The sequence below is a fragment of the Neoarius graeffei genome, chromosome 4, assembly GCF_027579695.1.
Source record: "Neoarius graeffei isolate fNeoGra1 chromosome 4, fNeoGra1.pri, whole genome shotgun sequence".
Lineage (NCBI taxonomy): Eukaryota > Metazoa > Chordata > Actinopteri > Siluriformes > Ariidae > Neoarius > Neoarius graeffei.
In genome coordinates this window covers 61722459-61737165 of record NC_083572.1, presented here as the reverse complement: position 1 = coordinate 61737165, position 14707 = coordinate 61722459, and the positions used below count along the sequence as shown (strand labels likewise).

Below are 14707 nucleotides of genomic sequence, written 5' to 3'. Positions count from 1 at the left end.
GGATGAAGGAACATCATCTGCAGCTGAACTTGTCTAAAATGGAGCTTCTAGTAATTCCAGCCAAAGAGTCAATCAGTCATAACATCAATCTCAAGCTGGGCCCTACTACAGTTGCCCCAGGTCACCAAAAACCTGGGAGTCATGATAGATGACCGTCTATCATTTTCTAACCATATTGCATCAGTGGCTAAATCATGTCGATTTGCGCTGTTCAACATACAAAAAATCAAACCGTACCTGACTCAATATGCCACTCAGCTCCTGGTACAGGCCATGGTAATTTCCTTTCTGGACTATTGTAATTCTCTTCTGGCGGGCCTACCTGCTTGTGCAATAAAACCACTGCAAATGGTCCAGAATGCGGCAGCTCGCCTTATATTTACTCAACCAAAGAGGGCTCATGTTACCCCTCTATTTATTGATTTGCACTGGCTACCGGTGGCAGCTCGGATTAAGCACAAAGCCCTAACTCTCACCTACAAAACTATCTTAGGAACTGCCCCGGCATATTTGAATATCTTATTGAAGCCATATGTCCCTACCAGGACGTTGCGCTCTTTCAACAAGAACCGTCTAGCCATACCTCCTGTCTACACAAAATGTTCCCAGTCTAAGCTGTTCTCAGTGATTGTCCCTCAATGGTGGAACAAGTTACCACTAGCCACTAGACAAGGGTCATCTCTATCATCCTTCAAGAAGTTAGTAAAAACTTATGTTTCGTGACATTCTTACTGCATGATGTTATTTACTGTTCTTGTATGATGATGTACTCCTACTTTTTATGTCTGTTTATATCCTTGATTGTTTATGATTCTTGATTGCTATTGTTTGTGTTCTCGATTGTAAGTCGCTTTGGGTTTAAAAAGCGTCTGCCAAATGCAATTAAAATAAAGTAAAGTAAAGTCGTGACGGCTTTGCGACACCAGCGACGCATTTGTGGCTATTTTGAGAGAAATTTTGTCGCACTAATTTTTTGAACATGTTCAGCATTTCAGCGACGAAGGAGTGACACTTGCGACTCATGCGAGGAAATTGAGAAGCCCCGCCAATTGGCCCTTTTCCACTACCCTTTTTCAGCTCACTTCAGCTCGCTTCAGCTCACTTCAGCCCGACACGGCTCGCGTTTCGACTACCAAAAACCAGCACGACTCAGCTCGCTTCAGCTCTGCTTAGCCCCTAAAACTCGCACCGTTTTGGAGTGGGGCTGAAGCGAGCCAAACCGTGCCGACTGAGGTTGGGGGCGTGAGCAGACACTCCCCTGTGCACTGATTGGTGAGGAGGCGTGTCCTCACATGCCCACACACGCCCCGCGAGCGCGCTGGGATCTGTAAACACCGCAAACCCGGAAGGAGAATAATTATGAATTACGAGAATTTCTGAAGCCTTATGTGCCTCGCCTCATCTATACGCTCTTGCCAGTATCTGTTGGCGTTGTCGGTGACAACAAGCCACAGCACCAAGACCAGCAACACTAACGACTCCATGTCCTCCATGTTTATTGTTTACTATCCGGGTCGTGAGACTACCGCTTAAAAGATCACTGAATCAGTGACATACAGACCATCGTGCACGAGTTCGCGGAGCGCAAGGCTCGTCGTATGCCCTTCAAATAATGCGCGCAGTAGGCTATTGATGTTTTATTATGAGCCATGTACAGTATGTCGCCTAATGTTTTTTTGTTTCTGAGTTACATGTTCGTTTGAAGGACTTAATGTACAAAATAACATAGTTGCACCCCGTAGTGTTGAAATTGGTAAACACAGTGCATTCAGTGAGGTTTGCACCGCCCTCCTTTTATTTCTGACTCTTCCTGTCACCGTTGCAACCTCTGAGCGCTCATTCGTATGCCCTTCAAATAATGTGCGCAGTATAGGCTATTGCTGTTTTATTATGAGCCATGTACAGTATCCTAATGTTTTTTGTTTCTGAGTTACATGTTCGTTTGAAGGACTTGATGTACTAAATAACATAGTTGCACCCGGTAGTGTTGAAATTGGTAAACACCGCAGTTGCGGACATTTTGTAGCCTAAAATGATGTTATGATAAGCTTTAATAAAGGACCCGGTCATTTGCCCCGCCCCCGGCCCGGCTCTGACTTGTTCCGCCACTGTCACTGATGTCACTGTTTGCGCTGCTTAACGACATCACGTGACGTCCACCCACTTTCGCTAACTCCACCCAATGTGTCCACCCACTTCCAGCCAGCACGGTTCAGCGCGGTTGTAGTCGAAATGCAACTCCAACAGCCCCGCTCAGCTCGACTCAGCTCGACTTGGCACGGCACGGCTCAGCCGCGTTTGTAGTGGAAAAGCGGCAAATGTTTCAAGACACTTTTGAAACTCTCTCGCGAGTGATGTTCACAATTTCACGCAAGCTGTCGCAGCCCAGTGAGATACTGGCTTAAACAAATACGATGCCTATCCATCAGGTGGAAATCTGAATCCATAATGAGGCGGCTCACTAGCAGAAGTGACGTCTATTGCAAACAAAGAATAGACTAGCGGGCTCAGTTGGGTTAATTTATATATATAATTTTTTTATAGTGTGTATATATATATATATATATATATATATATTTTTTTTTTTTTTTTTTTGAGTTCATTGAAATTCATATAGTAAGTTAAATTGTTCACCTCGTTGTGTTAACTTACTATATTAATTTCGATGAACTCAAAATTTTAAGGCAGCCCGGGTACTAACTTCATCTCATTCATCTCATTATCTCTAGCCGCTTTATCCTTCTACAGGGTCGCAGGCAAGCTGGAGCCTATCCCAGCTGACTACGGGCGAAAGGCGGGGTACACCCTGGACAAGTCGCCAGGTCATCACAGGGCTGACACATAGACACAGACAACCATTCACACTCACATTCACACCTACGGTCAATTTAGAGTCACCAGTTAACCTAACCTGCATGTCTTTGGACTGTGGGGGAAACCGGAGCACCCGGAGGAAACCCACGCGGACACGGGGAGAACATGCAAACTCCGCACAGAAAGGCCCTCACCGGCCACGGGGCTCGAACCCAGGACCTTCTTGCTGTGAGGCGACAGCGCTAACCACTACACCACCGTGCCGCCGGGTACTAACTTTTTTAAGTTAAAACAACAAATCGTTTTTTACAGTTAAAACAATTTACAATTAAAAGCATACTTATATTTTTGATTGTCAACTTATATTGTTGATTAATACAACCATCAAATATAAACATGCTATTAATAGCCTGTTTATATTTGACGGTTGTATTAATAGTCCTGTCTGAGATGTCAGCCTGAACAGATATTTGTATGACGACAATCAAAAATATAAGTATGCTTTTAATTGTAATTCTTTCCCGAAAGAGCTGATTCTGAGAACTGTGTCTCAATAAACATTTTCCCCTCAACAGAATACTGGGTCTTAGAAGTCATTTTTGTGAAAATGGCCTTTTTCTTGGTCCTTAGTCATTATGCTCTTAGGCATTTTAGCTATGTGTGTTTGTTTGAAGCATGACCAACACAGCTATCACACGATCAACCGGAGATGGCTGTCTTGATGGGGAGATATTTCAAAGTCACTCTCAAAACACCAACAATAGCTATATAATCATAGCTAATCAGGGATAATGGATGGGAAGTGGCCACTTGGACTGAAGCACCATCTATCTTCCGCAAAGTCTACACACACACACACACAACACAGTTAACGTCAATCTTCTATTAATAGAATTGTGCATGCCCCCACCTCCTCTTAGTGAAGCCGAGAGGTCAGAATAAGGAAACGGGAAGGAAAAGATATGGGGTTGTTTGGAAAACACCGACTTCAGTTATCTTTGCCTCATTTGGTCACCTCACCTCTCTCTCTCACACACACACGGACTAAGCCTACACACTGCTTACCATATTTCCTACCGACACTTCATACAAACCCCTTTCCTCCTCACTCTCAATCTGTCAATCATTCTATCATTCTCCTTTTCGGCTCAAGCAAATTATCAACCCCTCTCTACTGTTTAATTGGAATGTCACATGAGAAATCGTTTCTATGCGCCCATATCCCTACAGACAATTTCCTTCACTATGAGAAGTTAATGAATTATAGTCATGGTAATTAGATATTCTAAATATAAGAACAGGGTCTCATTATTGCACATGGCTGAAAATACACCAGGGAAATAAAACTCGCAGGATGATCTGAATAGTGTTATTGCGATACAGAGAGTGGAAATCTGTTTATAAGACACTGAGACACCAGTGATAGCCAGTTTAGTAATCAGATGTCTGTTGAAGCTTCTTGTAATTGAAAAGCATTCATTTCTCATCACTACCGTCATCACACATCATCATCGTCAATATCACTGTCCTTGTAGTTCGTTTGAAGTCATTCTAAATTTCTTTTAAAAATCTCAGTGCCTTCAGCAAAGAAAGCTCTAACCTCTGGGGGGGAAAATATAAATAAATAAATAAATAAATAAATAAATAAAATAACACACACTGAAGTGCTATAAGAGATGTCAAAACATCTGTCATCCACAATGAAAACCAGAGCACCTAAATCGATAAATATCTTCACACGGCATATTGAGCATCTGTTGGGTTTATGTTGTGTGTTTGTGTAGATCTGTTGGTGAGAAGCGAGCTGTCACGCTGACTTAAGCTCTTCTTCCTCCAGGTGTAAAACCAGACAGCCCACCCAGATGCTCACAGCTGTAAGTCCAATGCCAAGTCAAACCAATCTCTACAGTCTGCGCTTTCATTCTCCTAACAGCTGATGTGCTGGGGTGATTTCAGGATGCGGAGAAATACAAATGATGTAGATATCTCTAGCATATCAATCTTAAGATAAATATGAACTCAGAAGTGTAGACTGCTTGAGCTATTACTACTCAAATTGAGCTGGTTGACTGTGAAATGTAAACAGATGAAAAAATGTGACGTGGAAAGTTAGCAGGATGTGTGAGGAAGAGATGTACGGTGAAATAAAATGGCAGCAAAAATAACCATAAAGAGACATCCAGGTGAAGAGAGAAGAAGCTCATCTTGCAGACAAAGCTCAGTTCCTACCGTACCTCCTCTGTGGGCCAGCACGCGCTCCTGTGGTGAGCCCCATCCCCCGGGAGCCTGTCGCTTCTTTGTCTGACGCGCGCGTGTGTGTGAGTGCATGTGTGAGTATCCCAGTCTTGCCTCCTCAAAACGAGCATCCACTGTCCCGGCCAACTCACACTCTCCCTCTCACACACAAGCATGCATGCAAGCCCTCTGCCTCTTTCCACCCTGATTATGTGGTTTCTTAGCGACAGCCAACGGGGGGTGCCTTTTGGAATTCCGGATGCAGAGCTGCATGCTGATTGGCCAATTGGATCTCCTCTAATGAAGATGATTTTTTATCCTTTTCCATAAGCATCACCAACCCCCTTAACATGAAGCAGATGAGGATGGTGCTGCCAAAAATGTAGGGACAAGGCCAATTCCAGAAGAGAGCTCGCTGTCAGTGTGATCCCAGGACACTGGGATTTTACGTTTGGCGTTCAGGTTTCAGACTGAACGTCTGCAGTGTTTTAAGTCGTTAATTTATTGTACTGTAATATATGACAGGAGAAGGCGCTGTGGCTAAATTAATGGAAGAGTAAACTATTTTAAGAAGGACAAGGAAATCCACAAGGTGGTGCTTAAATCAGTTTTCTATTTAATGAGATCTCCTTTTGCTAATCAACACTACAATAGGTGTATGGCACCTGGGATGCAATTATAGACACGCTATTCCTTGAAAGAAGGTCTGGCGAGAGTGCAGAGACCTCTCTCGAACTAACAGGTCAGTGTTGTTTTTGGGGAATATCAAGCAGTGCTGCTGCATCTCAACACTCAATGGTCAATAATTGCCATTTTCCATTCGGAGGTGTCTCAAATTGAAAATAAATACACAGGATACTTCTGGCTTCAACTGAGGAAAGTGGATCTTGTTATCAGGGCTGGTAAATTGAACCACTTATTCTTTCAGAATTACGTCTGCTCGTGTCACTGTGAAATTTCCGTCATGTGAGTAAAATATCATATTGATTGCACTCATGCAGGCATGTACGTCATTGATTGCAGTTTGCTTATTACCATATAGATTAGCTGCTGGCGGAAAGAGATAAATTAGAATAGAAGAGTGTGGAAAGGGCGCTGGAGAGAGAGAGAGAGAGAGAGAGAGAGAGAGAGAGAGAGAGAGAGAATATGGGTATATGGAGAGAATCAAGAAGAGAAATGAACATAAAGGAACAGAGAAAGGGGAGGGATGAAAAATGGAGAAGTGATAGAGGAAGAATAATGAATGAACAATATGAATAACCAAAGGCAAATGAATGTGAGCATTACAACATAGAGAAAAATTATAAACCAGGTATGGAAGCTGAGAGGAATAGCGGAAAAGCAATAAATCTACGATGTGAGCACTGGTGGTGGTGGTGGTGATGGGGTGGGGGGGAATGGGGGACTGGAGAAGGAGTGGAAAGGAATGAGGGAAAAATAAAGACAAAAAGCAATCATGGGAGAGAGAGAGGGATGCGAAGGTAGGCAAAGGGATGATGAGAGAAGGCACAGCAGAGACAGAGAGATGAGGCTGCAGGATGAGATGGGATTGGGGGGAGTGCTGTCTGTCTGCTCTGGGTTTGATCCACATTAGTTACCCACTCAGCCAGTCAGCGTGAGTGTGTGGGGGAAGGGAGGACAGCATGGTAGACAAAACACAGAGACATGAAGAAATAGCCACTTCTGGTTTTGTAGTCTTTAGACTTCCCACCATGGTGCATGTAGTAAGTTACTGAAATTGGACTGAAAGTACAGTTAAAGTCTTAAATCCCCTCATTAGAGATTGCACTGATGATTCATGCCATGTTTGTAGTTGGTGATGTAGCAAACTGATGATGATGTGGTCTTAAGTGGTGCTAATTCACCCTAATGATGATCACTGGTGCTGAGCTCTTTACTCATGTCACTGCAACATTTCAGACACTCTGTGTGCCTGCTTTAATATATTATACCCTGTCCACACTAGGGATTTTGTACCGATACGAAACTACTTTCGTACCGCAACACCTGTCCACACTAGCAACTATACCGGTACTGTAGCGGTATAACTGTATCGGTACGAAACCCACAAATGTATGGGTTTCGTATCGGTACTGTATCGCTTCGCTGTAGTGTGGACAGATGAAGCGGTTCTGTATCGATACAAATATAATGCGCATGCGCAAAGTCACACACCTCAATCGATGTCTTCGCTGAATAAAATAGTGAAGAACGGAGATTCGTTTGTTTCTTTCTCAACTGCCTCGCGCGTTTTATACGATTCAACTGAATAAATGACCACCAGAAATACAGACTGTACATTGACAACAAAAAGCACACACACGCTGTTTCATCCGTACGGAAGCCGAGAGAGGCCCTTCATATAATCCTTTTTTTTTATTCACCTTGTTATCCCGAGATAACGACATAATTAATTCAGGATCTCGAGAAAACAACACAACTAATTCGAGATCTCGAGAAAACAAAACAATTATTTCATGATCTCGAGTAAACAGCTGAGAAATGGTTCATTCAGGTGCGCCAAGAGACTTGTGATATGCTGACTCTGGGGCTATTTCTCATTCTGTATAGACGCAACTTTGGTCATTAGACTGTCTGGAATAATCGATCACCTAATAAGGCAATATTTTGATCAGGGGTTGACACAGGGAGAGATTGCATTAAGTCTTTTAATAAGGGATAATTTCAAAATTAGTCCGCGGCACCTCCGCAGAAGACTGGTCCGGCTTCATCTCTACCAACGGAGATACAGTGATCCAGCTGAGATCATGAAATAATTGTTTTGTTTTCTCGAGATCTCGAAATAACGGATGCCATATATTCTCGGAAGGAAGTTACTCGGTAACCACAGAAACATCTCTTCTCAGGATGTGCCCATACCATCTCAGTCTCATCTATCTTAGCTTAATTCCCAAGCTCTCCACATGTGCTGTCCCTCTGATGTGCTCGTTCCTTATCCTGTCCAACCTCCCATCGCAAACCTTAACATCCTCAACTCCGCCACCTCCAACTTTGCCTCCTGTCTCTTCGTTAAGGGTACCGTCTCCAATCCATACATCACAGCTGGTCTCACATCTTACCTTTCACTTTTGCTCTAGAAAAATAAATTTTTATTAAAATACAAGATGGGCCTCCTGTGGAAGTGATGCATGTGATGACATGGCCTAGTGGAAGCTTGGAGCAACTCGGCTGTTTATATCCTCTGCTTACATTGTGGTTTTGCTAGTAGAGTGCAAACAAATCATCTAATGAGACACTTTTATCTCCCAACAAAGAACACTGGATAAGCTTGTGTTCGAAGACAACTGTCTCTGTCTGGACTTCAAAACTGACTGGTTCATCTATTTGCACAGCAATATCCCTCTTTCCGGTCAATTCATGTTCCAAGCACATAAATGAAAATGAAACTACCATGAAATAAAACTTTGGAAATTTAAAATGAGTGAGTTTCATGCAAAATGTTCTGAGTAATTCTCTTATATGGAGTGTAGTCGACCGTACCTGAAGCTCAATCGAATGCTCCGTCTCTTGATCCGTCTGTGATTGTTCTTTAACGTCAGTTACCCGTATTTTCTTCCAGTATACGCTGAAGAGCCTACAACGCACTGGAATGCCGATTACAATTCACCAGGTAAGACACTGATAATATACCAGGGATGGATCCAGACTGATGCACGTGCAGAAATATATGTGCACCACTTGGCATCGGTCATGGGGCGTTTATTTACTTTACCGCAAGCCGGCTACATGGGCTATAGCCATGCTCAACCAACAGACCGGGCCGAGCCGCCGTCATAGCGGGCTGTGGCTGCCCTCTTTGGAAAGGGCTCGGCGTGCTCTATGCCCCAGTGTAAATCCATAACAATCTGTTAAAATTAGTGAAAATATTTCTGCAAATGTGCATCTGTCAGATTCTTGGGCTGGATCCGTCCATGTTATACTATAAAGAACCGTTGTCGAACAAAGTCGAAACTAACCTCCTGGTGTTGTTGTCTCTGTTGCCGCTCAACACTGCATCGGCGAACATTTGGAACGGAACGATGGGCAAATATTGTTGGCACGGCATCATCTTTTCTTTCTTTTTATTCTGGAAGCCCCCATTAATCTTACTTTTAATTCCGTTGATTCATCGAAACAGGATGATTCAAAATGTTCGGAGCATAAGTAGGGCATCGCAGGCAGATTGTTTTGAGGTCTTCTGATGGCATGAATTCATTTCTTGCAAATAGTCAGACGATTCTGGCCAGGTCAACAGTGAAAAGATATCTTCTCATCCTTTTTTACACATCAATTTGGCATTTATATACTGCGCAATGAGGCATACTTTACTTATTTAAAATCCTATAAATTTGGTACAAATACTTGTAAAACTAGCAAAACCATGATGTAAGCAGAGGATATAAACAGCTGAGTTGCTCCAAGCTTCCGCTAAGTCACATCATCGCATACGTCACTTCCGCGGGAGGCCCGTCTGGTATTTTAATAAAAATGTATTTTTCTAGAACACTATTTGGTCTCTGAAAACGAATGTTTGACCATTGCAATCTACAAATACTTTTACTTAAAGTGAGTTTAAGAGTTAATCTGCTGGAGGATCCCTTTAAAAGCAGGGTCATGGACAGGCCTTGACATGGAAAAGTGTGATGTAATCCAGAGTGAAACTAGAAGGGCACTCGGTAGACTGGATACGTCTCCCAAACCACATATTATCAACATGAAAATGAAATCAAATGAACTGAGGATAATACTAAGGCTGTACAACAAATTTAATCAAAAATCTGTTCACTACTTTTTGAGTTACGTTGGGAACAAACAAAAAACAATCCTGGATCTGTGTACATATCTGGATCCTGGATCTACATACATATCAGGATTTGCATCAAAATCTAATCAATTGTTTTTTGGCCCATGGTCCACCTTTCCTCAAAATGTCATCAAAATCTGTTCCCTACTTTTTAAGTTACGTTGGGAACAGACAAACAAACAAACAAACAAACAGAGGCAAAAACATAACCTCCTCCAACAAAGTTGGTGGAGCTAATCAAAATGATTCATTGCTTCCTGACACTTTATTATATTGTATATAAGGAACAAAAGCACAACTTGGCATATTGTTACGTGGTGTGATACAGCTCAACGTCCAGACACCATGTCCCAAAATGCTTTATTACTCTTATGGCAATATGTCAACTATTACAGTTTCTAAAAATATATTAATGAATGAAACATCATAGTTTTAAACATTTAAAATTATAAGTAATGTCGTAGATTTAAGGTTGGTTCCTGTTATCAGTCACTTTACAGCAGGTATAAACAATCTTTCCCTTACCAGAGTCTCTTATTTCTCTCTCTCTTGAAGTTAATGAGAAAAAAAAAAAACCCAGCATGTTATGTTACTGAGAAAGCAGAACGTGCAAAGTCCCCTGTCCTGAGGACTCTCCCATGGAGGAAACTTTACTGATTTTTACCAAGCGCTGACACCCAAGACTTCTTCAACAAATGTTAAATCAATATCTCCTGCCAGAAAGCTTCACCATATCAATGAGTTCGAGTTTTTTTTTTCCTGTGTTATGTAACAACAGAAATGAACCTGTCTCAGAACAAGCACAGTAATATAAACCAATCATTTGAATTACAGCCAGCACTTTTGTCAAAGCTGTGCTATTATAGAAAATTAACCAACACTTTCTGATAATCAGATTCAAGAAGTCAAAAATGCTGTGGTGTAAACTAGGATAATGGACCAATAAAAGTTTTATAGTGTATTTTATTTAAAAACAAAACAAAAATAAATGTTCTATAATGCATATTATTATATTATGTACAAAAGGTATAGACTTTTGATTGTTCAGTCATGTTTTATTGACTTTTAATTGGGCAGTAGTATATGTATTTGGGTCTATGAGAAGAGCCCCCATGCCTCACTTTGCCTCAGGGCCCCTTGAGGCTTCGTTAATTGCTATCCCTCTGCTTCCTCACTCAGTAGGAATGGGAGCTTATACAGTCAGAGAAATGTATTCTCAAGCGACTTTGTGGATCTCATGGGAGCCAGAGATCAATGCTGGGGAGCTTGATGGAGTCTGGATGAGAAAGCCATGAATAAAGTATACCCTGACATGGGTTACCGGAGGCCTCCTCATTTTTATTAATGCTGACTAGATTATAACAGGTACTAACAAGATCCTATGGACCTCCAAACCTGATGGAAGCACCACTCGGGTAGACGCTTCGTATGCCAGAACTGCTTTCTAATGATGGCACAGTCTATTGTGAACAGTATTCCTTTCCATCCATGTGTATGGCATTTTTTTTTATTTTATATTTTGTGTCGGGCGGCACGGTGGTGTAGTGGTTAGCGCTGTCGGCTCACAACAAGAAGGTCCGGGTTTGAGCCCCGTGGCTGGCGAGGGCCTTTCTGTGCGGAGTTTGCATGTTCTCCCCGTGTCCGCGTGGGTTTCCTCTGGGTGCTCCAGTTTCCCCCACAGTCCAAAGACATGCAGGTTAGGTTAACTGGTGACTCTAAGGGCAAGTTTACATTAGACCGTATCTGTCTTGTTTTCTTCGCGGATGCACTGTCCATTTACATTAAAACGCCTGGAAACGCCGGGAAACAGGAATCCGCCAGCGTCCACGTATTCAATTCAGATCGTGTCTGGTCCGGTGCTGTGTAAACATTGAGAATACGTGGATACGCTGTGCTGAGCTCTAGCTGGCGTCGTCATTGGACAACGTCACTGTGACATCCACCTTCCTGATTCGCTGGCGTTGGTCATGTGACGCGACTGCTGAAAAACGGCGCGGACTTCCGCCTTGTATCACCTTTCATTAAAGAGTATAAAAGTATGAAAATACTGCAAATACTGATGCAAATACTGCCCATTGTGTAGTTATGATTGTCTTTAGGCTTGCCATCCTTCCACTTGCAAGTGGTAAGTGACGCGCATGCCCGACATGCACTGAGATCACACACACAGCGGCTCAGTCCCAAATCACTGCTCGTGCGCTCCACTCGCGCGCTCTGTGAGCTGCGCAGGGCCGGAGTGCGCACCCTCCAGAGGGCACTCGCTGTTCAGGGCGGAGTGATTTGGAGCGCAGGATGCCTGCGGAGCCGAGCGTATCCGTGTATTGGCGTTGCTGTGTGCACGCGAATCGTGTATTGGCGTTGCTGTGTGCACACTAATCGTTTTAAAAACGTTAATCTGATGATCCGCTGATACGGTCTAATGTAAACCCCACCTAAATTGACCGTAAGTGTGAGTGTGAATGGTTGTCTGTGTCTGTGTGTCAGCCCTGTGATGACCTGGTGACTTGTCCAGGGTGTACCCCGCCTTTCGCCCGTAGTCAGCTGGGATAGGCTCCAGCTTGCCTGCGACCCTGTAGAACAGGATAAAGCGGCTAGAGGTAATGAGATGAGATGAGATATTCTGTGTCACATGAAAACACTTCAATAGAGCAGGTCTATATGTGAATATTGTTCTAATAATTAGATATTCAGTCAATTGATTATTCTTCTCTTCCAACCAGGGATGAATTCTGATTCTCTATTCTGTATATCATACATTATAAATTTCAAGTAACCTTTGACGAAAGAAAAACAAATTCCCGACATTTCTGCTGTCCGCATAAAAATCATAGATATTCGGATTCCTTTTTAGTACATCTCATGGTCAGTAGAGCTGTTTTGCTACTAGCCTTTACAAATAACCATTTCCCAGGACACCAGCACACATTTTACAAATGCTGGCTGACACAAGCACTTGTGCTGGCTGCAATACCATGGAAAATGTCAGCCAGTGTTCTTTGAATGTGAAGCCTCTGTTGTTAATGTCAGAACGCTGCGATGCACGGAGAGCAGAGCACTGCTGAAGCCCAATAAGAGAATGTAAACATTGGACCAGGAAGATCCTGTCAGCTCAACAGCAGCCTGAGGACACAAGGTGTAGACACAACTGATTGGTCTACCACTGGGAATGTATGACATTTGCACTTCTCTACTAATGCCCTGTTGTCATGCATTCAGAGATCTTATTTTAACACTTTTGATCTCTCTCTCTCTCTCTCTCTCTCTCTCTCATTGATTTAATCTTTGACCCCAGGTTAAAAGATAGACATTCGAACTCCTAATTCCTTCATGTAGTCTATGGTTAGTGCACAAAGCCTGAGTCCCTCTGCAATTAACCTTCAGTCTATCTCACTGAGCTTCTCGGCCATGATGCCATGAGCTCAGTGAGATTATTAGATAAAAGCACTTTCAGTGGAGAACTGCAGTGGAAAAGAATGGAAGCCTGGCTACATCCAGCATTAATCAATGATTAAAATTACATTTTATATGGTGCATAAATTGTACTGCACTATCTGAGCAATCAGCAGAGCAACGGACATCTATTTTACGTAAGTAATTAAAAAAAAAGATGGAAAAAGAACAAGTCTAAGATTCAATCGTATAACTTCAACAGAACCTGTTGATCCAGGTCCAAAATACCTACTTTAATAAAATGCAGTTGTTTTTGGTGGCTTGGCATGGTTAAGGCATATTTCTAATTCTTTTCAAGCTGAGTTGTAATCTGGCTTCAAACCCACGTCAGCATTGCCAGAGAAAATATATCAACATTCAGTGGGACTAGTGCATCATGGGCTTTTGAATGCAGTGTTTTCAACCTGGCGTACTGCACTTTTACATTCTATAAGCATGATGGGACCTGGCCCTGACCCCTGATGCTAGCCATGTGGCTGTCTCAGACATAGGGCTTAAAGGATTCCTACTTTCAAATAACTCAGCATCAGCCTCATAATCTGGAGATGTTGTTAGTGTCTGAATCACTCTCAGTTTCTCTATATACAGAGGTGCAAAGACTGATCCAGAAACCTCAGCACATTCTGATCTCCTCTCCATGCATGAAGAAGCAGGAGCGTTTGCCATAGTCTGATCTGAGCTTTAGGAACTAACAGGCAAATCTACTCCAAAATAGTGACTTCCCAGAAGTGGGTCACTTGCATCACAGCTCCAATGCCATCCATCAAACTGTCAGATCTGGTGAGCTCGCTCCTTTCAAAAGAGCCTGGAAGCATGCTGGCACTCGTCGAGAAAACAAACACACGCACTTACACACACACAGATATATACACACATACTCCATGAGTACTCAAGAGCCAGGTTTATGGAAATGAAAAGTCTTATACCTAAACCAAGACTGACCTACCTTTAGCTTAAGCCTTAGGCCTTGTCTGTCTGTCCCCGGGGTTTGATTTCTTCCACCTCTCCTGGTCTCCTACACCATTTCTGGGCTGTGCTTTTGCTGTACACTCGCCACAAACCAGAGACAGCAGCAGGAGGGGGTTGGTGAGGGGAATCCAGGCATTAGCATTCCTATGGTCACATGGGACCCCATTCGAACCAATCGGTGGGCATAATGCAGCACTGTGGCCCACCTATTTCTCCCAAACCCCTCCTTCTTCCTCCTGTCCTCTGCGCCTGTCAGTCCAGCAGCACTGCTAGTCTGTGGAAGTCACCATAGCAACACAAAGAGATTTAACCCTTGCATGGCATTTTTATGGCGCCTTGCTTGAAATGAGCGAGCTTTGATGGGCCATGCAAATGCACTGAAGACATGCAAAATAAACACGACTGCTGCAGGGAATACAAAAAAATATTTAAAGG

At 42.9% G+C, this 14707-nt stretch overlaps 1 protein-coding gene across 1 annotated transcript in view; it reads right to left on the bottom strand.

Annotated features, from left to right (window-relative positions):
* The window catches only part of phc2b (polyhomeotic homolog 2b (Drosophila)), a 76582-nt gene extending 62117 nt beyond the window's left edge, over positions 1–14465 (bottom strand). The window contains exon 1 of the mRNA XM_060919448.1: positions 14250–14465. The gene's annotated coding sequence lies outside the window, so the exon portion shown is untranslated. The remainder of the gene's footprint in view (positions 1–14249) is intronic.
* Positions 14466–14707: the final 242 nt, after the last annotated feature.